The sequence below is a fragment of the Natator depressus genome, chromosome 14 (genome assembly GCF_965152275.1).
Source record: "Natator depressus isolate rNatDep1 chromosome 14, rNatDep2.hap1, whole genome shotgun sequence".
NCBI lineage: Eukaryota > Metazoa > Chordata > Testudines > Cheloniidae > Natator > Natator depressus.
Window position 1 is genome coordinate 27,548,839 of NC_134247.1, and position 25,104 is coordinate 27,573,942.

At 44.9% G+C, this 25,104-nt stretch overlaps 1 pseudogene; it reads right to left on the bottom strand.

Moving 5' to 3' along the window:
• LOC141998829 (butyrophilin subfamily 1 member A1-like) overlaps window positions 1–25,104 on the bottom strand; it is an 85,707-nt pseudogene that overhangs the window by 11,774 nt on the left and 48,829 nt on the right.

Sequence of the window (25,104 nt, forward strand, 5' to 3'; positions counted from 1 at the left end):
ATCAAAGGGATGGGGCCTTGGGATGGAGTGCAGGCGGGGCCATGGCCCAAGGATCTGTGCTCGCAAAGGCAGCGGGTCAGTGGCTGTTTGGGGAGGCTTAGCCTCCCCTGGCCTATTATAGCCGCTGCCCATGCATTTAGATGAAAACTGGGTGTAATAACATCATTGTCTTTATTTCTCTTTAAAGTTTGTAGCAAACTACCTTTGAATAGTTAATAGCCTTATGCTAATCAATGCAACTAATTACCTGTGTATACATAGGAAATGGGAGGTTTTACATCGAAGGACAATGTACATTACTTATTCTTCACCCAAGGAATCCCTGCTGGGTTAACTGCTATCAAGAGGCTATGGTAGCCTGCCAGACATCTATAAAATACTCTAGGGCCCCAATTCTTTCATCTCAAGTCTGCTTGGACTTTACCATGGGAAGTTTTGAGTTGCAAGACTGAGCTACAGCTACAGCCTGGATTACCCTGCTGTTTCTCATGGAAGAATTTAAACACTCTACACAGGGATTTCCTATTGAACAATAACCTTTGGAACTGATTCTGAAAGAACTTTTTATAAGTCAACAGCTCACCACCTCTACTATGAAACTGACCTAAGAACATCTGCATGTATAATGATCTGCATGTATAATGATCTTTAATCACAACACTCTCTCTTTTCTTTTTCAATTAATCTTAGATTAGTTAATAAGAATTGGCTATAAGCGTGTATTTGGGTAAGATCTGAAATACTCTACCAATCCAAAGGGATCAGACACGTCACCCACCAGGTCAATACCTGGTGGGTGACGTGTCTGATCCCTTTGGATTGGTAGAACTTTCTTATACGATGAATAAGATCTTCAGTGATCCTCATCATATTTGACTTAGGTGTCTGGGTGGGAGCCCTAGGCTGGATTGCTTTAAGGGAACTGTATTTTTGGCTTCTGGGTAACCAGTAAGATATTGTAGAAGCTGTTTTGTTGCTGGATTGGTAAATCTAATTATTAGAAATAACCACTAGTTTTGGGGATCGTCTGCCCCATTCTTTGCAGTTTGCCCTGATTAAGCAATCTCAGTGAGGTTCCTACTACGACCACAGTCACAGATACACATCAGTAATAACAACAACAGCTTGTAACATCCCATTCTCCACTCTGAAGGCAACACTCTCACATAGATTGCAGCTCATGTGATTTAAACCTCACTGGTCATTTAACAGTTCCAGCTGGGCTGTAGATTCCTTATCTCACCAGTGGGAACTGGTTTCAAAATTGCTTCAAAGCTTCCCAGAGAAATGTTTCCCACATCTGTGATCTTTAGTGCCTTTGTTTTTGCCTCTTTTGCCATCTTGCCCTGTACATTTCTTTTCATATAATTTTTTTCATACAGTGAAAGCTTTACAGAGCTGAATGATGCAGTTACATCAATAGCTGTGGAAGAGAGAAATTAAATGTGATCACCAAGTTGTGATGAAATTAACCTGTAATTAAAATTCTATTAGAATGATTTAGACTGGCAGTGATTACCTACCTTGTACTCCTGGGCAGCCTCCTCTATGGGAACCACAGTGTGAGCTTTGTGCATCCGGGATCTGTCACACACCAAACAGATAGGGGTTTGATCCTCTTCACAGAACAGTTTGAGAGGCTCCTGGTGTTCCACACACACCCTCTCCCCTCCTGCATCCTTCATTACCTGTAAACTCAGTTGTTTGGCTATTTTTAGGACATTTGCCAACTGCCTGTTTGGCCTGAGGTTTCTCTGGTGAACAGTTTCTCTGCACTGAGGACAGGAGAAGTTTGCATGCAATCCCTCCCAGCACTGAGTGATGCAGGCTCGACAGAAATTGTGTCCGCAGTCTATAATCACTGGGTCTTTAAAATACTCCAGACAGATGGGACAAGTAGCTTCATACTGGAGACTTCCCACGGGGTTCTCTGAAGCCATGGCTCCCTCTCGACAGTGTAACAGGGTTAGTTTCACTTTTATGAGCTCAGAAATATGCCCCGCCTGCAACAATAACTGGGTGTTTCTCTTCCTGTAACTGACTCATGCTGTTTGCTGAGCTGGAAAGAGCCAGTTATTGACATTCCAGGCGTCGAGGCTTTTGTGAAAAATGTACTAGTAAGGCTCTGATCCTGCAACCAACCCCTCTGCTGATGGGTCTCTGGAGCTTTACTTGGGCATCAGTGCCCAACTGTGATGCTGAGCTTGCAGGAGCAGGGTTTGTTTGTCTAAAGAGTGATACTAAAGTCACAAGCTAAAATCTGGGTTAAGCTGGAATCAGTGTTTCACAGGCCTGATTCTCATTTACACTAAGGCCTGGTCTACTTTTGAAAATTAGGTTGTCATAATTACATCACTCAGGGGTGTGGAAAATGGTGTAGTTAAACCAATCTAAGTCCCCCTGTAGACAGCGCTAGGTCAATGGAAGAATTTTTCCCATCAACCTAGCTAGCGCCTCTTGGGGAGTTGGATTACCTACACTGATGGGAGAATCCCTCCTGTTGGCATAAGTAGCGTGTACACTGAAATGCTGCAGCAGCACTGCTGTGCCACTATAGTATTTTAAGTGTAGACAAGCCCTACGGCTACTTTCGCAGTGTAAAGGGGCCTTAGTGCCAGCAGTGTTGCCAGCTCTCATGATTTTATCATTTGTCTCATGATATTTCATGGGTTTCTTAAAGCCCCAGCTCCTGGAATGATGTGATGTGGTAAGACTCTCGGCTTTTGTTTTCTAAAGTAAAGAAATTTCTACACCTCATGACTGGAGAGAAAAACTTGAAAACGTGACCCAAGTGCAGCCTAAAGGTCTGAAAAAAACAGAAGGCAAATAAAAAGAATCCAATGTTTATTATTAACTATTATTTTGGTTTTTAAATTTCATTATTTTTAAGGCCATCTCATCATTTTTTGTTGGCCTGACTCATGATTTTCAGATACTTTGACTATAGTGTGCCAGTGAGAATTTAGACCTTAAATCTCTATCATTTACCCATGGAAAGCACCTTAAAGGAGTGTCACCATTTGTCTAAAATAGCACAGTCAAGAGAAAGGGAGATAGACTGAGAGGGCAAGGTATGAGAATGCACATGGAGGCAGTCTATGGCCAACCCCCTTGAACTGGGGGTGAACTGAAAAGATAAAGGAGAATGTGCATTTTTATATTTAGGTCCTTAGAGCCTTAGCTGAAGAAGACAGGCTAGAAAACATAAACTCATCAATGCCAATACAGGATTGTGCAGCCTTTTATTTTATTTAAAGTGATTTTTTTAATGTGGTATTACACATGGGTTAGGCTCTGGTGGCTACAGTTTCAAGCTCAACAGAGTGAAAGTCACCTCTGCTACTTGCTTCAGATTTAGAGTCTCTAGGTACGCATAAAGACCAAGGGTAGCGATCACATAGACATTTACATATACAAGGCCTTGTCTGTTTTACAAGTTTTATTAAAGTTACAATTAAAATTATGATTACCCAAGCATATAGAGATTCTATACAGACCTATGTACAAGTCACAAATATAGTTATACTCACATCCTCCTAGATAGTCATAGAATCATAGAATATCAGGGTTGGAAGGGACCCCAGAAGGTCATCTAGTCCAACCCCCTGCTCGAAGCAGGACCAATTCCCAGTTAAATCATCCCAGCCAGGGCTTTGTCAAGCCTGACCTTAAAAAACCTCTAAGGAAGGAGATTCTACCATAGTGTTACAGTCTGATGGGTCTCTCATGGATTGATCATCAGTAGAGGGATGGTTCCTGCTGGAGTTTCCCAAAGGGAGCTCAGTTTTCCTCATTTGGGCACCCCCTTTTTATAATGTGATTCTGACTATACCTCATTAGCATTTACGCACATAATGGACCCCTGCAGTTACGGCATGTGTTAGAAAGACTACTGATTATCTTGTCAGCAAATGATTACTCTTACCGTGAATTTTTCACAATATCACCCATTGGTACACCTTTTCCCATAATCTTGTGACATCAGGTCATTCTTTGGTCACTTACTTATGTCAAGCATTTCTTAAGCCTGTGGCCTAGAATGACTAAACTGACATCTTACAGGCCTCAGGCTGTAGGCCTTGCGTTTCAGCCCTGCTTACTTAGACACTTAATACATACTTATCCCTTCTGATTACTGATCAGTCTTATACTTCTATAATCTCACCATCTTAAATCTGTTCAGCATACAATGATTATATATCACGTGTTAGTTAATCGTAACATCACACAATAAATGAACAATAAACTAAATCATTGGCTACATCTCCTCCTCCTCCCCCCCTTTTACATGGTGAGTATTATACCTTATGAAAAGAACCCTGTCACATACGTATTATATGACAGTACACAGCCATCATTAGTATACTAATACACAGCAAACATCATTGGTATAATGTTCAAAATCTTATATGCAACTTAAATCTATGCTTAAAACTTCTATGTAATTTAAATCTATGTGTAACTTTATTATTCTATACTCAGTATGGATTATTTCTTTTTCTAGGGATCATTTTTACAGGGTAGATCGATCATTTCTCTTGACTTTGGTACATAATTTCCCCCCCATATAATATGTCAAAAATAGTACCTATAGTGAGGATATTATGGACAGAAATTCATTTTTTCCATTCAGTTTTCATCCCTCTAGGAGCAGTGTCATAAATATAAAGGGAAGGGTAAACACCTTTAAAATCCCTCCTGGCCAGAGGAAAAACCCTTTCACCTGAAAAGGGTTAAGAAGCTAGGATAACCTCGCTGGCACCTGACCAAAATGACCAAGGAGGAGACAAGATACTTTCAGAGCTGGAGCGGGGGAGAAACAAAGGCTCTCTCTCGGTCTGTGTGATGCTTTTGCTGGGGACAGAACAGGAATGGAGTCTTAGAACTTAGTAAGTAATCTAGCTAGATATGTGTTAGATTATGATTTCTTTAAATGGCTGAGGAAATAAGCTGTGCTGAATGGAATGGATATTCCTGTCTTTGTGTCTTTTTGTAACTTAAGGTTTTGCCTAGAGGGATTCTCTATGTTTTGAATCTAATTACCCCGTAAGGTATTTACCATCCTGATTTTACAGAGGTGATTCTTTTTACTTTTTTTTCTATTAAAATTCTTCTTTTAAGAAACTGAATGCTTTTTCATTGTTCTTAAGATCCAAGGGTTTGGGTCTGTGGTCACCTCTGCAAATTGGTGAAGATTTTTATCAAACCTTCCCCAGGAAAGCGGGGGTTAAGCTTTGGGAGGATTTTGGGGGAAAGACGTTTCCAAATGAACTCTTTCCCAGTAACCAGTGTTAGACGTTTGGTGGTGGCAGCGAAGGTCCAAGGGCAAAAGGTAAAATAGTTTGTACCTTGGGGAAGTTTTAACCTAAGCTGGTAAAAGTAAGCTTAGGAGGTTTTCATGCAGGTCCCCACATCTGTACCCTAGTGTTCAGAGTGGTGAAGGAACCTTGACAAGCAGTAAATACCTTATGTGAGTGGCTACCATCCAAAATTGTATACAGTGCTTGGTCTGCCTTATTCATGTTATTATTAAATGTGAACATTTTTTTTCTAATAATTGTTTTAACTATAAAGTTAATGTCAGTATATATGCATGAAACACTGGAGTACTTTGTTTAATAAGATCCTGAGAATTTAGATGGCTAAGAATAATAATTTCATTTTCAAAAATAGGTACCAGAGATATCGTTGTGTGCCCAATGATTGTAGGAACTTGTGGTTTAAAACAAAAATTTGGATTTATGACCAAACATCTACATTGGCCATAACAGAATTATTTGTGATTAGTGACTACACAGTATTGTCCTTTTCCATCATGGGCCCCCCATTCCATAGGAGATCTCTGTTTGGTTAGTTACGCTGGGCATGATACCAGTGTTGCATTGCCATTGGTACCTTTTTAGCTAGACACATAGTGGAGTTATTACCTCAAACACCTCACACCTAAAGCTCCATTGGTGCCGCTTTTGAGAGCAACAAGCCATCTGTGGGACCTTTCACGTCTGGGCATTGTAATGATACACCACCAACGGAAGTACTTGCATTTGTTCCCTGTAGATCATAGAATCATAGAATATCAGGGTTGGAAGAGACCTCAGGAGGTCACCCAGTCCAACCCCCTGCTCAAAGCAGGACCAACACCAACTAAATCATCCCAGCCAGGGCTTTGCCAACCCAGGCCTTAAAAACCTCTAAGGATGGAGATTCCACCACCTATCGTTTTCTAGGTGACCCATGGAATGGACAGCAACTAATTGATTAAATACACCCTTATTTGGATCGAATATGAGTAATGATAATGTGAACGAGACATATAAAGATTGTGAAATGTCCCAAGTTTTTCTTAAATAACGTGTCATGATTTGGATGTTGTGTTACAGATCCCAAGTTTCTAATTACAACAAATGATATTTTTTTTACATTTAGTTTGCCATTTGATTTTCTCTCCTCCATGTTTTTGAATACAATGTGGGCAATACCAATTGAAAATTTGTTGATCTCTGATTCATTCTGGTACTTCTTTCAGTTTTAAGAATTATAAGGTATTATTAATAGTGTTTATTACATATTCACCATATACTGAACAAATAATTTCTTTTCCAGAATAGTGATTTTTTTTCTGATTGTTATTATATTACATCAATTGATTAAACTTATTTTGAGTTTCATTAAACAATTTGGTTATTTCATGCATATTATACACCACAAATGATTTTTCAGTTGCTAAACCATAAATTCCCTTTAACATCGGGTTAATTTGTTAACGTCTTCCTGAATCACATAATTGATATGCTTTTTGATTCTTTCAATATTAACCTTATTCCAAATTGACATTCCTGTGCCAAATAAACCTGTGATACTCTTCAAAACTCCAAAAGGATTAATTCCTTGTTTTCTTCTAGAAACATAAATGTTAGTTTGTATCTTGATACCTAAATTGGTAATATTCTGTATTCGTTGATAAGCGGTAACCTTATCTACGAAGAGTACTGAAAAAAAAGATTCAACCTTAGTATTCTTACAGTAACTGAATTTACTTATTTGCCAGCTAGCTACATTGAACACAACAAGGATATGAATAAATTGTACTTAATACCTCTGGTATAGGTGTAGCAGTGAGACCACTAGCCAGGCCGTCTTGTGGAACTGGACATTCCATAGGATCCTGTGAATCATAGTTCTTTTCCACTACTATTGCCTATACCTTTACTTTAAAATATTTATTAATGACTTGTATACTATCCAAAGACTTCATTTGGATACAAGATTCATATTTTCCTTCATTTTCATAACCTAGGTTATATATGGTCAATGCTCCACCTTTTTTTTTTTTTTTTACTGAGCTTTGACACTTGGTTTTGTTTTTCATTATTCATATGGGATTCCCCTACTTATTGGTGAAGATTTACCTTCACTTGTAATATATGTTTTATCCTTCTCTCCCCACCCCCCCCAGATTTCTTAACTAAAGGAGAAATGTTTCTCCTTTCTAATCCACAAAAGGCATTTGCTCATTTTCTTTTATGTCATATTCGAGAACAAGTTTCTTACCTATTACTTTTGATAAAACTTGTTATGAATAGTTGGAAGAAGCGTTAGCCTAAAATTTTTGGAAAATAATGCAAATACCTTCCTCCACATCTCTGGACCTCCAGTGGAAAATTTTTCCACAATACAAATGTTCACTTATCCTTCAGTACAAACTAATTCCAATTTATACAGACTTGACATATGACTCTATAACTTATGTATTGCCAAAGTTGTACTATTAGTCAACTAGATAAACAACATTTTATCCCAAGTCTTATGTATAAATTGTCCTTGTGCTGGCTGATAATTCCATTCAAAGAAAATTTCAGTTGAAAGGTGTGGTATTCCTTTTAGTCCTTGATCTTGTTTTTTATTTGTTATTGCACCCAGATCACTGTTATCATTGCATTTGGGCTTTTAATAGGCAAGTTTGAGTTTAGTTTCAACATAACATTCTGATTCACCTTGATTATTCTTGTTTCTTAATCATAGAATATCAGGGTTGGAAGGGACCTCAGGAGTCCAACCCCCTGCTCAGAGCAGGACCAATCCCTGACTAAATCATCCCAGCCAGGGTTTTGTCAAGCCTGACCTTGTTGCACTGGAACAGTCTATTTTTTGGTTTGAAGTGTTAAGGCATCCAAGTTAAGGCATGCATTTTTTCCTTTTCCCCTGCTACTGGGCTGGCTCTCTCTGATCCTGCTTCCTCTTTTGTAGTCAATGTTTCTGGTTCCTCTGCCTGTGGAGAAATATTTCTTTTCTGGTAATCTCTTTATTGACCTTTTCTTTTTCTATCTATCTTTCTTTCTTTTTGTGTGTGTTATTCTGATTCTCTATACAGAGGAACTGAGTCTATCCATAATATAGTGTGGCCTGTTCATTGGTTACATAAATTGTGTTCTGGTACAGCATATAATAGGAGCATAACCTGATCTCCAATTTAATTAAGTATTTTCTTTTTGGCTTTTATCAAAATAGGCTTTTGCCTTCTGTTTGGATTTTCCCACTTTAATAGCTACCTGCAAGTGAATGTGATTCAAATTTTTTTGTAATGCTTGCAGAGTGGTTTCCGGTTTAACTCCCTCTAGCTGTGTGCCACTGGTATACCATAAAAGATGCTCTGGCATTCACATAATTCACCAAATCATCACCTCAAAGGTTATAGGATCTGTTGAAGCTGCTGGAGTTGCCCTGAGTGTCATTTAAATTATTGGAATCAGGGTGTTCCAATTGCATCCATTGGCATCTACCAGTTTCCGCAGTATTAGTTTGATGGTGCAATTTGTTTATTCTTCCATTCCTGACAGTTGAGGCCTTTGGGGAATACACAATTTTGTTGCACTTCCAAGAACTGTAAACATCTTTGGAACATTTGTCCAGTAAAATGTGTTCCTCTGTCTGACTCTACCCTAGCGAGGCGTTTCCAATGACAGAAGACTTGCTCCACCAAGATCTTTGTTGTGGCTAAAGCAGCACTTGCCTTAAGGGAAAATAACTTCTAGGATGACCAGACAGCAAATGTGAAAAATTGGGACAGGGGGTGGGGGGTAATAGGAGCCTATATAAGCAAAAGACCCCAAAATCAGGACTGTCCCTATAAAATCAGGGCATCTGGTGACCCTAATAACTTCACCCATTGAGAATTGATCAATAACAACAAGAAGGTATTGGTGCCACCTGCAACTGGGATACTACTGAGCCCCCCGACCCACCAGCCTGGGCTCCCTTTACAATGTGAGCAGCCTGCCAAGTCCTCTCCCAGGCTCCAGCCTGCACTTTCACCAGCACACATACAGGCAGGGACACACCCAGCTGCAGTTACATGCAGATGCTGTAATCAGCTCTGCATGGGGAGGCTCCAGCTAGGGAACTTCCCAGCTACTCAGGCACACCCCCCCTCTGGAGTGTAAACCCAAGATTATACTGTCATGCGCTGCACAGGGAACTCTACAGGGTAAGCTCATGAAATTTGTCCCCTCCTTCAATGTGGAGAAGAATACACAACAGCTTTCTGCCCCGAGTTATGACTCCCACACACTGGTTTTAGACAAAGCAAAAACAAGTTTATTAACTACAAAAGGTAGATTTTAAATTATTATAAGGGATAGCAAAAGCAGAATACCCAGCAAATAAACAAAAAATGTGATCTAAGCTTAATATACTAAAGAGATTGGATATGAATAGCAGATCCTCACCTAAGTGATGATACAAGCAGGCTGAAGATTCTTAGGGGGCCAGTTGCACTTGCTTAAAACTTAAAATCCCCAGATGTTCCATTCACAGGCTAAAAATCCCTCTAGTCTGGGTCCAGCACTCCCCCCAGTTCAGTTCAGTCTTTGTTCCTCAGGTGTTTCCAGGAGTCTCTTTGGGTGGGGAGTCAGTGAAGAACCACGATGATGACACTCCCCTGCCTTAAATAACTTGTGCATATGGCGGCAACCCTTTGTTTCAAAGCTTGGTTCCCACTCCAGTCAGTGGGAAAACACTGATATCCCAAGATGGAGACCAGCACCAGGTGACCTGGTCACATGTCCCTGTAGTGTTACAGCAGCCATCAGTCGGAGGCTGTTGGCAGCATCCTCAGGAAGGATCCCAGGTGGGAGATAAGATTCTTCTAAGGTCTGTTGTTCTCGCTAATGGCTCATTAACCTAAATGGGCCCTTCCCAGCCGGCCATCTATACTGAGAGCCTTTTGCCTAGTGGGTGTTACCCAGGTGTAACTACATGTGAGATACAGATTCATAGTCAATATTCATAACTTCAGATACAAAAATGATACATGCAAATAGGATAATAATATTCAGTAAATCATAACCTTTTCAATGATATCTCACATGGCTTATCTTGCGTAAAATACATCATAATTATGCCAAAATCATATCATAATAATATCACTGTGAAGAATATGGGATGCAATGTCACACATAGTAGTTGGACTCATGTATGAAAAAGCAATATGCGTCTATGATTTTTATTTTGGGAGGTATTAATGTGAAAAACTGGGTCAAGTTTTTTCCTTGATCAACATCTGGGCACACATGAGGGTTCCCAGAATACAACAGGGCACCTGGTAATGGAAATTGTGTCTGGTCTGAGGTCACTCGGCTCAGTGCTGGTGGCTACAGTTTCAGGCTCAACAGAGTGAAAGTCACCTCTGCTACTTGCTTCAGATTTAGAGTCTCTAGGAACACATAAAGACCAAGGGTAGCGACCAAACATACCTTCACAGGTACAAGGCCTTGCCTGTTTTACAATTAGGGTTATGATTACCCAAGCATAGAAAAATCCTATAAAGACCTATGCACAAGTTACAGATATAGTTATACTCACAGCCTTAAAAATAGAGTTAGGGTCTGATGGATGCTTTGTCAGCTGATCATCAGTAAAGGGATAGTTCCTGCTGGAATTTTCCCATAGGGCACTCAGTTTTCCCAATGTGGACACCCTCTTTTTATAATGTGATTCTGACTATACCTCGTTAGCATTTACGCACATAGTGCACCCTGCAGTTACGGCATGTATTAGAAAGACTACTGATTATCTTGTAAGCAAATAATTACTCTTACTGTTCTTTGAAGAGTTACAGACACATTGATATTGGCGATGGAATTAGTCCATTAGCTCAGCAGGGTCTTTTCTCCCATATTAGCAAAATCCTTCCCAGGGATCCTGTGCATGTGTCAGCTGGGAATGAAATTCCTTTCACATTCTCTTTCCTTCTCCCTTTTATTTCATTTCAGCCAGTTTTGCACATCATTGTCTCTAGCACTCGTTTTCCATCCATTTATTTCTCTGTCTCCTCCTAAATCTCCTTTATTCCCTATCACAGATCATTCCAACTTGGGTTCCCAGTTCTCTCCCTTGAGTTTATCCCTTCCCCTCCCAATTCCCCCTGAGGTCTTCCCTTCTCAGGATTGCTTTGTTTTCACTCTTTTCATATCAGTTCCGCACCCCTTCCCGCATTCCCCAGTCTTCTCTATTTACTCTTGTTTTATTTTATTTTTGCCTGTTTTTTCCCCTTTCATTTCTTCTCTCCCTTCTGGTTAAACCTGCCTTGTACCTGCCTCTCCCCTCCCCACAGCCAGCCCACCATAATCCAAATGACCTCATTGCTTTTGGGGTGACACAACCAATTGGGGCTGAGGGGGAATCTCATGACTGCCTTCAAAATTACAACTGGGAAATTAAAAGGAAATAAGGAAAAAATATGCTTAATTTCTCTTACGTAAATGTCAGGCTTAAAAGGAGCTGAGTGGGAATTTTCATAACCAGTCTAACTTTCAGCATCATTTTATAAATCTCATATCCCTCTTGTGTTCTCTTTTCTTCACCCTTTCCTTTCACTTTATCCAGTTTTACACATTGTTTTTTATAGCACATGTTTTCCATCTATTTCTCTGTGTCTCCTTAGCTCTACTCTATTCACATTCACAGATCATTCCACCTCAGGTTCCTGTTCTCTCCCCTGAGTTTTTCCTTTCCCCTCTCTGGATCCTCTGAGCGTTTTCCCTTCTCAGGATTGTTTTGCTTTCACTCTTCATTTCAGTTGCCGCCACTTTCCTCAGGCTTCTCTCTTTACTCTTGTTTCACTTTATATTTTTCACTTTCATTTCTTCTCTCCTTTCTGGTTAAACCTGCCCTGTACTTCCCTCTCCCCTCCAAAGAGCCAGCTCACATTCATCCAGATGATATCTCACCACCCCAACTCCTTCCCACAGCAGCATCCCTTCCCTGGTGGCCTGGAGATCACACTCCCCAGTCCCTGGGTCTCCCTCTCCCAGGTTCTCCCTGCTGATGCAGAGTCTCCAGCTACTCCCCAAACCCAAATTAATTCATGTTGTGTCCCTGCCACCCCACATCTACCTGTCCCCCAGTCTAGCTATTAATTAAGGCACCAGTTCCCACATCACTTCTCACCCTGAAACTCCATCAGTTTTGACCATGCAGTCCCCATATCTACCCCTGCCCCTCCCGGTATATCTACTCCTTCTGCAGCTCCAAGAGTTTTTCACACACCCCCTTCCCATCTCTTGTGCTCCTGGCAGTGACGGGGGGAGATGAGGTACTGGGGTTTGGGAGGACAGGAGTCCTCCACAGTCAGAGAGATGAGTGAGGGGTTAGTCAGATGACAGTCCTCCAAAGTCATAGACACTAGGATGACTATGGCTAGAGAAGCCTATTTTTTCATTTCCATTGGCCTAGTTCTCCCATGTTTCCATGACACTCTGTGACCCAGGATCCCCAGAATCCTCCTGGACCATAGAGAACAGTGAGAAACAGATTGGACAGTCCCTGAGGTGATGAGATTGGCTTCTCACTGATCCCTGTGGTTTGACAGTCCAGACCTGAGAGCCCATGGAGCATCCAGGGTCCTTAAGACTGCATTGCAGAAAGTCTTGAGGAAGAGAGAAGTCCTCCAGGGTCATGGTGAGTAGGGTGTGTGAGGCTAGAGAGAATGATTTCAGGGTCCCCATTGGCTATTCTCCCTGTATTTCTGAAATATTCTGAGCTGGGACCCCCACACCCAGAGCCAGGGATGGATTCTCTCCCCAGTGAGGGAGGCTGGTGGGAAAGTGAAGATCAGGGCCTCCTTATCAACATCAAAAAATGTCACCTGCCCCTGTTCATAGTCCAGAAAAACCTGGATCCTCTTGGGGACCCAGCTCAGGGGCAGTAGGGTCTCCATAGAGGTGAGAGCTTTGAACTGATCCCCCAACTGCCCCACAGCCCAGATCCCCCCCTCAGGGTTACGTCTGATCCCTCCCTTTCTCCTCACAGATTCTCTGGCAACCCCCACAGCCCAGTGTCCCTCATTCCCCACCTCCACCTCCCAGGAATGTCTCCCCGAGGTGAATCCCTCACAGCCCAGCACACAGAGCTCAGTGTCAAATCTCTTAGGATTGTCTGGTAGATCTTGCCGTGTGTCTCCCCATCTCACACTTTTCTGATCATCAGACAGGACTAGGACGGGATGAGCCGTGTCTGGATCCAGAGTCACATTCACTGATGAAAGAGAGAGAATCAGATTGTTAGGGGCAGAGCTCAGCCCTGGTCCATTTCTCACACTTCCTAGGCTGCCCTGTTCTGGCTGGGATCCTGGATCCCAGAGAGCTGCCTCTGTGCTGAACACATGAGCTTCAGCAGAAATGTTACTGCAGTTCTTCAGCCAGGGTAGTGGGAACCACTTCTGTACTTTCTAATTTGGTTATAGAGGCTGCAGCTCCCTGTTCCATAGCTGGGGCTGCTTCATTCCCAGCAGCAGAGACACAGCAAAGAAGGCACCAGAAGCTTTTTATTAGGAAGGTGAATAGGTGGCAGATACCAACTCTGAACCCCAAAGGGAAGCTTCCTCTCCTCAGTGCATCCTCCACTCCCAGGCCAGGCAGCAGACGTGAAGATGCAGCACTGGGGAAGAGCCAGTGGTTCAAGGCCAGGAAGTAGGAGGTGCCATTGGGTGGGGCAGCCCCTTCCCAGCTCAGACAGGGCTGCGGGTGACAGCACTAGAGAGACACCATCTCCCCAACCCACAAAGCAGCTGAGCCCAGCCCTGCCCAAAGGAAAGGTAGGATGCTGGAGAAGAGCTGGGGGGAGAGTCTCCCCCCAGGTGAAAAGGGAAAGATGTGACAGCCAGGAGAAGAGAGATCTCTCCACTGACTGCCTTGAATTAGAAAGGCTTGTCGATGTCAATACAAATGACCAGGTCACAATTAAGGTGGTTCGGGAGCGGGAGAATGTGTCTGGTTAGTGGTATGGGGGAGAGTTGTGTCCATGGCAATTTTCTGTTAGTTGAAGGAAAATCTCCCCCAGAGCTCCCCCTTGGTGTGTGATCCCAGATATTCCCCTTCCCTGCTCTAGCTCAGGTGGCAAAGAGTCTGGAGAGGAATGGGGTCACAGAGACGAGAGCACATGGTCTCTGATTTACACCACCAGACCGTGGAGCTGCTTCTCTGCCCTGAGTGCCTGAGACCAGGCAGAGATGCCCTGGCAGTTCATCTCCCTGGCTACTGTGAGCTGCTGTGGGGGGCTGCAGGAACTGCCTTTCTCCCCCCTTCCTTGCTGCATCTCCCTGCTGGGGCTGCTCCTCTGAAAGTTAGAGAGGAAGGTCAGAACCTGAAGAGGACAGAGGTAACAGATATAAACCCAGGGGTAGCTGTATACTGAGCCCACCCTTCTCTCCCTGGCCTGGGACAAGAGAAGGGGATGGGGCACTGGGGAAGAAGCACTCAAGATCGAAGAGTGGTAACTAGAAGGTGGCATTAGGAGAAGTAGTCCCTTCTCCAGCCCCAAAAGAAAGGAGGAAGTGGTAGCATGAGAGGGGGACCCTCTCTCTCTAACAGAGAAAGAAGCAAGCAATTGAAATCAGAGATCTCAGCACAGCACAGCTGAGGAGAACTGCGGGATGCAGGTGAAGAGCAATGGGAGAGAGCCCCTTACACAGGGGAAAGGAGAGGAATGTCACAACCCTCTGAATTGAATATTTCAAAGGCATCTGGATGTGTCTGGAAACATCAGGGTAAGTGTGTGTTGGTCAGTGAGAACGTTTCTGGTCATCAGTGGGTGCATGGACAGACGCACCACTGAAATTGGTATCAGGATTGTTTGTGTGACTTTAGCTTGGGATCTCCTTAGTATTTCATGTTTGCATGTTATTTTTAGAACCATGTGTCATGGTCAGTGTTGGTTTGGTTGGTAACTGTAGCTACATTTTCATGAAAATATTTTCATGTGTTTTTTCTCTTAATGGAATGATATCTCCCCCTGAAATCTCACCTGGTCTGAAGGATCCTAGCAATTTCCCTCTTTCTGTCTCCAGTTTGCAGCACAGAGTGTCTGGAGAGGGAAAGTATATAGGAGATGAGACTTCAGGCTTTCATATCCATAACGGCAGCCCCACTTTTAACTGACATAACCATGTTTTAATTATAGGAGAAAAACAGTTGGAGAGAGACCAGCAGTAAATGGGGCTGCTAAACAGCTCTGGAGCACATGCCCTGCAGTTCTGTACTTGAGAGAGAGAAACTGAGGTACTCCAAATTTTACTATATTTTTACCTTAATGATTTTACCAAAGCTCATAGAGTGAATCAGGGTAAGACAGCCTTGTTGATGGGCCCCTGCTATATCTGCTCAGTTCAGCTATTTCCCCTTTTTATTAAATAGGTTATGAACCAATTGGCCAGAGACCATCTCCTCCCACAATTGAAGAGCCACATACTGATTTCCCCTCCTAGATCCCTTCTGGATACCTTTGAACTTTCTCAGAATCTCCGTTACAGCAATAATTTTCTGGGAGAAATCACTGAGTCTCTTTTCCAGCTCAGGAGAAATCTCCACTGGCTGCTGGAACTTCCCCTTCTTACACCTGGAGAAACAGAATTTCACATTATTACATTTTATTCACTAACTCATTATAATTCATTGCTACTGGGGAAGCTAATGTTTTATGGGGCCTGGAGTTAGAATTGCCCCACTTCTCCCAGCCTCAGAGCAGGTGCAGCATAGGCCATGTCTGTGCAACCTTCCCTCAAAGGCCCCATTTATGTTCTTTACTCTGGCCTGGACAGAGCAGATCTGCAGATAAAAAGGGATTTGAGTCTCCATGACCAATTCACTCCTTTGTCTCCATGTGCTAATCCTGGTATGTTCTCATGTTTCTTGTGTGCATAGCATTATGGGATCTTTCTTTCAGGAATAGCCTAAGACCTCAGAGACTCCCTCCGACCCCTCGATACCAGCTCATTTCACACAGGTCTCTAACAGTCCCCAGGGGGAAAAGATGCTTGGTCACTGCTAACAAGGGAATGATTGTAACTAGTGCCCTAGAGGTGAAAGGCCCATTTTGCATTCCCAGAACTGTGAGGCAACCAGTCCCCCAGTGATGTCACATCTTCAGGAAATACTTTAGGTCAGTCTTTCCCACTGAATAGATAATTCCAGAGTCCTTTATAAAAGGGCGAGAACCTCAGGGTTAAGTTCACCACCGAGATTTGTTTCTAAAATGTGACCCTGTCTCACACATTTTGCTGTAGAGCCCAGGGGAAATGTGGAGGCAACATGCTCCCCAAGCCCTTTCATAGGATAATGAAACATGAGGGAGAGAGAAAGAGCCATGTACCTGCTCAAGGTGCTTCTGAAATCCTAGATGGGAGAGAGACAGAAAAACAACCTTAGTCCCACATGCCATGATTGCCACACACTAGGGATCCCAGGGAAGGGATTTTTCAGCTGAGGAAAAGAGGCACTGCCCTGGCTCCAGAGTCACGGATCTGCTGACTTAATGTCATCGCTAATATAAATGAGTCTAAAGAAAAGGAGTACTTGTGGTACCTTAGAGACTAACCAATTTATTTGAGCATAAGCTTTCGTGAGCTACAGCTCACTTGATGAAGTGAGCTGTAGCTCACGAAAGCTTATGCTCAAATAAATTGGTTAGTCTCTAAGGTGCCACAAGTACTCCTTTTCTTTTTGCGAATACATACTAACACGGCTGCTACTCTGAAACCTGTCATAAATGAGTCTGTAATTCTTCAAAGAGAAACAATAATTCACATTTCAGGAATGTACACACTGAGTTACACTGTGATCTCTGACTGCTGGACTCCAGTGCCCATGATTCAGGAGCTGTCCTGATCCTTTGCGGGGATCTGGGATTTTTCTAACTCAGCCTCACCTGCAGGAATTCACTTGCTGGCTTCTGACACTTCCCCTCCAGCTCACTGATCTGGTTACTGAGACAGGAAATCTTCTCAGAGAGTTTAGTGACATTGTCATTCTGTATCTCCACAATCTCCTTTTCCAGGTTTTCTAGCGCGGCCAGCAGGACTTGCTCTTGTTTCTGCAGGAACTGCTGCAGTTGCTGAAATTCAGATACAATCTTCTGCCTCTCGGTTTGTGTCTGCATCTGGTTGCAGTGTTTTTAAGGAAAGGAAAGGTAAGGGTTAGAGAGAGAGTCTATGGTCCTTTCTTGGAGTTCTGAGTGTGCAGGAGAAAGAATTTCTTTGCAAACTCTAAGATGTCTAACACTTACCTATACTCTGTGGATACTAAGGGAAGGATTTTCTAACACCATCCCATTTGGCCCTAATATCTCTTTATGGGATGTTTCCAAGTCTGACATGGTTAGCACACTGTGTTATCAGAGGCCTGTGCCTATCCTGATCCAGAGCAGCAGCAGGCAGGACTTAGCACTACATTGACAGAGATGCGAAGAGAGAAAAAGAAATAAACAACCCAAGAAATGCCTGCAGACATGGGCAGTGAGCACTGTACAGGATACAGTCCGCTCACCTTGGGAGTTTTGTGAAAGCCACAGGGGCTAGAAATTAACTCATTAATTGGAATGAGTTAGATTGTTTTAGATTCTGGAGAATATGATGTGGAAGAGGGTTTCTCAGGGCCTTTGTGTGTGTATGTGTGTGTACAGACACACAACTCTAACACAACCACCCATGGTCATGGAGAAACAGAAAGAAGTCCACATTCCCCAAGGCCACAGAGGAAATTGCCTACAAGCAGACCTCCCACTGCAAGTCCCTGCAGGTTAGTCACAATGGGAACTGTCATAAATATAAAAGGGAAGGGTAAACACCTTTAAATCCCTCCTGGCCAGACAAAAAACCCTTTCACCTGTAAAGGGTTAAGAAGCTAGGATAACCTTGCTGGCACCTGACCAAAATGACCAATGAGGAGACAAGATACTTTCAAAGCTGGGGGGGAGGGGAGAAAAAAGGTTCTCTCTGTCTGTGTGGTGTTTTTTGCCGGGACCAGAGCAGGAATGCAGGTCAGAACTCCTGTAAAGGGTTAATAAGTAATCTAGTTACATATGCGTTAGATTCTGTTTTGTTTAAATGGCTGATAAAATAAGTTGTGCTGAATGGAATGTATATTCCTGTTTTTGTGTCTTTTTGTAACTTAAGGTTTTGCCTAGAGGGATTCTCTATGTTCTGAATCTGATTACCCTGTAAGGTATTTACCATTCTGATTTTACAGAGGTGATTCTTTTACTTTTTCTTCAATTAAAATTCTTCTTTTAAGAACCTGATTGCTTTTTCCTTGTTTTTTCCTTGTTCTTAAGATCCAAGGGTTTGGGTCTGTGTTCACCTCTGCAAATTGGTGAGGATTTTTATCAAGCCTTCCCCAGGAAAGGGGGTGTAGGGTTTTGGAGGATTTGGGGGGGGGAAAGACGTTTCCAAGCGGGCTCTTTCCCTGTTATATATTTGTTAGACGCTTGGTGGCAGCAATAAAATACAGGGACAAAAGGTAAAATAGTTTGTACCTTGGAGAAGTTTTAACCTAAGCTGGTAAGAATAAGCTTAGGGGGGTTTCATGCAGGTCCCCACATCTGTACCCTAGAGTTCAGAGTGGGGAAGGAACCTTGACAGGAACCTACCAGATACTTCTGACTTTTCCCCTCTCCAGTCACTTTAAATCCCAGCAGCTTTTCTCTCTCTTCCCTCAGAGTCTCCAAATGGGCCTGGATCTTTTCCTGAAGAGACAAAATAATTTGGGTGGTCTGAGCTTGAGAGTGTTTGTCGAGGAGGGTGTTTGTCTACCCGAAACCCAAGACAGTTGTCCCGACTAGGGTTATGACATCAGAGACACAAGGAAATGAAATCTCATTAATGGAGACGGGAGAGTTGTACATTCAGACTTTGAAATTATTTGTCCTGTTTTTTCATTGAGTTAAACCAACAGAAAAATGGATTCACATGGTGGTATATAAATAAGAATAAGATTTTGCTGAAAAAGTGATACAAATCCCAGACAAATATAGGGGTTAGAAACATGTGCTGGGATTCTCAAAGGATCCCAACTCCCATTGAATTTCAACCCTGAACCCCTGGGGATTCTACAGGTTGGACAGAACTGGACTAAATGTAAGGGGACTGTTGGCCCCTTACTAAAACTCAGTGTTGGTTTTTTGGTTGCCTGACTTCCAGCACCAAAAGAAAGGGGAAGGGTCGATGGGAAATCAGGACCCTGAGACTGACAGTCCCCAGGGGAAATGGGGAGAGGCCAATGCTCCAGGTCAGCCTGACTGACAGGGCGGGCAAGCTAATCAGGGAGTCAGGAGGCCAGGGGGGTTCCCGTCCTCCAAGCGAGCTGGAATTGCCTGGGTCAGACAGAGGGGCCAGGCTAAGTAAAGAGCAGGGGCCCTAGCTGAGCTGGGGGCAGAGTCATGCCAGCCAGAGAAGCAGCCCAGGGGCAGGTCAGTGCTGAGAGCAGAGGCACAGAAGCAGCCCAGAGTGCAGACCTGTGCTGGGAGAACTGAAGCAACCAGAGCCAGAGGGGCCAGAAAAAGCAGCCCATGGGGCTGGAGCAGTGGTGAGCGGGAGCCGGTTCGCAAGAACCAGTTGTTAAATTTAAAGCCCTTTTAGAACCAGTTGTTCCGCAAGGGACAACCGGTTCTAAAAGGGCTTCTAAATTTAACTGGCCAAAATATGGCACCTTAGGCGCCGACTCCATGGGTGCTCCAGCCCTGGAGCACCCAAGGGGAAAATTTGGTGGGTGCAGAGCACCCACCAGCAGCTCCCCGTCCCACCCCCGGCCCCAGCTCACCTCCGCTCCACCTCCGCCTCCTCCCCTGAACGTGCCGCCCTGCTCTCCTTCTCCGCCCCCCACCCCCCACCCCTGGCTTCCCACGAATCCGCTGTTCGCGAGGGAAGCCGGGGCAGGCTGAGAAGCAGGTGGCGGCTTCCTGCTCAGGCCCAGGGAGGCGGAGGTGAGCTGGGGCTGAGGGGCGCAAGGAGGGCCACCCGCGCTGCAGCAGGTAACCGGGGAGGGGGTGCAGGGGAACCGCTTCCCGCCCCAGCTCACCTCTGTCACCCTCATCCTGAGTGTGAAGCCGTCGCCTGCTTCTCAGCCCTCCCAGGCTTCCCGCCGAACAGCTGATTCGCGGGAAGGCGGGGGGAGGGGGCGGAGAAGCAGAGCGGGGCAGTGGAGGAGGCGGAGGCGGAGCGGAGGTGAGCTGGGGCCGGGCGCGGGGCGGGGAGCTGCTGGTGGGTGCTCTGCACCCACCAAATTTTCCCCATGGGTGCTCCAGCCCCAGAGCACCCGTGGAGTTGGTGCCTAAGGCGCCACTTTTGATGTGATCAGTGGGAGGCATGGCCACTCCCCCTGCTCACCCCCTAGCTATGCTCCCCTGCCCCTAGGAGCCAGAGGGACCTGCCTGATGCTTCCTGGGAGCTGTCCCAGGTAAGCACCCCCGGGACTCCCCACCTCGCCCCCTGGCAGGTGCCTCTGGCTCTTAGGGGTGGGGTGGGCACCCACTGTGGTGGCCCACGAGATCCTCCAGCCCGGTTCTGGGGGCATTCAGGGGACAGGGGAGGGGGTTGGATGGGGCAGGAGTCCCGGGGGGTGGGGGTGGGCAACGACCCCCTTGTGGGGTGAGGAGGGAACCCATTGTTAAGATTTTGGCAGCTCATCACTGGGCTGGAGGCAGAGTAGCATCAGTGCTGAGACAGAGTGGAGCTGGAGCTGGAGCTGGGGCTGGAGCAGTCTGGAGCCGGGTGCGGTGAGCAGAGAGATGGATAAAATGAGGGGAACCCTGGGCCACAGGCCCAGCACAGGGAGACCCCACCATCCAAGGGGCCTTGCAGGCCAGACTTTGAGGGGGAGAGGGGCTGATGCTGGGAAGAAGGGTTCTGCCACCTAGAGCCTGAGGGCATGTGGCCACTGCCAGAGCAAGTGTCCGACCTGCAGCATCCCTGCAGCACAGCCAGAGCCTGGGCAGGAGGCCTGGGATGTGTGAGGAACAGACTGTGAACTGCTCTGACATTCCAGAGATTGCTGGTTGTGATGTCCCTGTGCAACAGAAAGGGGTGATGTCTTTTCCTTTAACAAAAAGAAAAGGAGTACTTGTGGCACCTTAGAGACTAACCAATTTATTTGAGCATGAGCTTTCGTGAGCTACAGCTCACTTCATCGGATGCATACTGTGGAAACTGCAGAAGACATTATATACACAGAGACCATGAAACAATACCTCCTCCCACCCCACTCTCCTGCTGGTAATAGCTTATCTAAAATGATCATCAAGTTGGGCCATTTCCAGCACAAATCCAGGTTTTCTCACCCTCCGCCCCCCCCGCCACAGACTCACTCTCCTGCTGGTAATAGCCCATCCAAAGTGACCACTCTCTTTACAATGTGTATGATAATCAAGGTGGGCCATTTCCAGCACAAATCCAGGTTTTCTCACCCCCCCACCCCCCTCTAAAAACCACACACACAAACTCACTCTCCTGCTGGTAATAGCTTATCCAAAGTGACCACCCTCCCTACAATGTGCATGATAATCAAGGTGGGCCATTTCCAGCATAAATCCAGGTTTTCTCACCCCCCCACCCCCATACACAGACAAACTCACTCTCCTGCTGGCAATAGCTCATCCAAACTGACCGCTCTCCTTACAATGTGCATGATAATCAAGGTGGGCCATTTCCAGCATAAATCCAAGTTTAACCAGAACGTCTGGGGGGGGGGGTAGGAAAAAACAAGGGGAAATAGGCTACCTTGCATAATGACTTAGCCACTCCCAGTCTCTATTTAAGCCTAAATTAATAGTATCCAATTTGCAAATGAATTCCAATTCAGCAGTTTCTCGCTGGAGTCTGGATTTGAAGTTTTTTTGCTGTAAGATAGCGACCTTCATGTCTGTGATTGCGTGACCAGAGAGATTGAAGTGTTCTCCGACTGGTTTATGAACACTATAATTCTTGACATCTGATTTGTGTCCATTTATTCTTTTACGTAGAGACTGTCCAGTTTGACCAATGTACATGGCAGAGGGGCATTGCTGGCACATGATGGCATATATCACATTGGTGAATGTGCAGGTGAACGAGCCTCTGATAGTGTGGCTGATGTTGTTAGGCCCTGTGATGGTGTCCCCTGAATAGATATGTGGGCACAGTTGGCAACGGGCTTTGTTGCAAGGATAGGTTCCTGGGTTAGTGGTTCTGTTGTGTGGTATGTGGTTGTTGGTGAGTATTCGCTTCAGGTTGGGGGGCTGTCTGTAGGCAAGGACTGGTCTGTCTCCCAAGATTTGTGAGAGTGTTGGGTCATCCTTCAGGATAGGTTGTAGATCCTTAATAATGCGTTGGAGGGGTTTTAGTTGGGGGCTGAAGGTGACGGCTAGTGGCGTTCTGTTATTTTCTTTGTTAGGCCTGTCCTGTAGTAGGTGACTTCTGGGAACTCTCCTGGCTCTATCAATCTGTTTCTTCACTTCCGCAGGTGGGTATTGTAGTTGTAAAAATGCTTGATAGAGATCTTGTAAAGGTGTTTGTCTCTGTCTGAGGGGCTGGAGCAAATGCGGTTGTATCGCAGAGCTTGGCTGTAGACGATGGATCGTGTGGTGTGGTCAGGGTGAAAGCTGGAGGCATGTATGTAGGAATATGACCAGGCTGAGGTTGATGGTGGGATGGAAATTGTTGAAATCATGGTGGAATTCCTCAAGGGCTTCTTTTCCATGGGTCCAGATGATGAAGATGTCATCAATATAGCACAAGTAGAGTAGGGGCGTTAGTGGACGAGAGCTGAGGAAGCGTTGTTCTAAATCAGCCATAAAAATGTTGGCATACTGTGGGGCCATGCGGGTACCCATAGCAGTGCCGCTGATCTGAAGGTATACATTGTCCCCAAATGTAAAATAGTTATGGGTAAGGACAAAGTCACAAAGTTCAGCCACCAGGTTAGCCGTGACATTATCGGGGATAGTGTTCTTGACGGCTTGTAGTCCATCTTTGTGTGGAATGTTGGTGTAGAGGGCTTCTACATCCATAGTGGCCAGGATGGTGTTATCAGGAAGATCACCGATGGATTCTAGTTTCCTCAGGAAGTCAGTGGTGTCTTGAAGGTAGCTGGGAGTGCTGGTAGCGCAGGGCCTGAGGAGGGAGTCTACATAGCCAGACAATCCTGCTGTCAGGGTGCCAATGCCTGAGATGATGGGGCGCCCAGGATTTCCAGGTTTATGGATCTTGGGTAGTAGATAGAATATCCCAGGTCGGGGTTCCAGGGGTGTGTCTGTGCAGATTTGATCTTGTGCTTTTTCAGGAAGTTTCTTGAGCAAATGCTGTAGAGGCTTTTGGTAACTCTCAGTGGGATCAGAGGGTAATGGCTTGTAGAAAGTGGTGTTGGAGAGCTGCCGAGCAGCCTCTTGTTCATATTCCGACCTATTCATGATGACAACAGCACCTCCTTTGTCAGCCTTTTTGATTATGATGTCAGAGTTGCTTCTGAGGCTGTGGATGGCATTGTGTTCTGCACGGCTGAGGTTATGGGGCAAGTGATGCTGCTTTTCCACAATTTCAGCCCGTGCACGTCGGCGGAAGCACTCTATGTAGAAGTCCAGTCTGCTGTTTCGACCTTCAGGAGTAGTCCACCTAGAATCCTTCTTTTTGTAATGTTGGTAGGGAGGCCTCTGTGGATTAGTATGTTGTTCATAGGTATTTTGGAAATATTCCTTGAGTCGGAGACGTCGAAAATAGGATTCTAGGTCACCACAGAACTGTATCATGTTCGTGGGGGTGGAGCAATTTCCATCCCACCATCAACCTCAGCCTGGTCCAGTCCACACAAGAGATCCACTTCCTGGACACTACAGTGCTAATAAACAATGGTCACATAAACACCACCCTATACCGGAAACCTACTGACCGCTATTCCTACCTACATGCCTCCAGCTTTCACCCTGACCACACCACACGATCCATCGTCTACAGCCAAGCTCTGCGATACAACCGCATTTGCTCCAACCCCTCAGACAGAGACAAACACCTACAAGATCTCTATCAAGCATTCTTACAACTACAATACCCACCTGCGGAAGTGAAGAAACAGATTGATAGAGCCAGAAGAGTTCCCAGAAGTCACCTACTACAGGACAGGCCTAACAAAGAAAATAACAGAACGCCACTAGCCGTCACCTTCAGCCCCCAACTAAAACCCCTCCAACGCATTATTAAGGATCTACAACCTATCCTGAAGGATGACCCAACACTCTCACAAATCTTGGGAGACAGGCCAGTCCTTGCCTACAGACAGCCCCCCAACCTGAAGCGAATACTCACCAACAACCACATACCACACAACAGAACCACTAACCCAGGAACCTATCCTTGCAACAAAGCCCGTTGCCAACTGTGCCCACATATCTATTCAGGGGACACCATCACAGGGCCTAACAACATCAGCCACACTATCAGAGGCTCGTTCACCTGCACATTCACCAATGTGATATATGCCATCATGTGCCAGCAATGCCCCTCTGCCATGTACATTGGTCTAACTGGACAGTCTCTACATAAAAGAATAAATGGACACAAATCAGATGTCAAGAATTATAGTGTTCATAAACCAGTCGGAGAACACTTCAATCTCTCTGGTCACGCAATCACAGACATGAAGGTCGCTATCTTACAGCAAAAAAACTTCAAATCCAGACTCCAGCGAGAAACTGCTGAATTGGAATTCATTTGCAAATTGGATACTATTAATTTAGGCTTAAATAGAGACTGGGAGTGGCTAAGTCATTATGCAAGGTAGCCTATTTCCCCTTGTTTTTTTCCTACCCCCC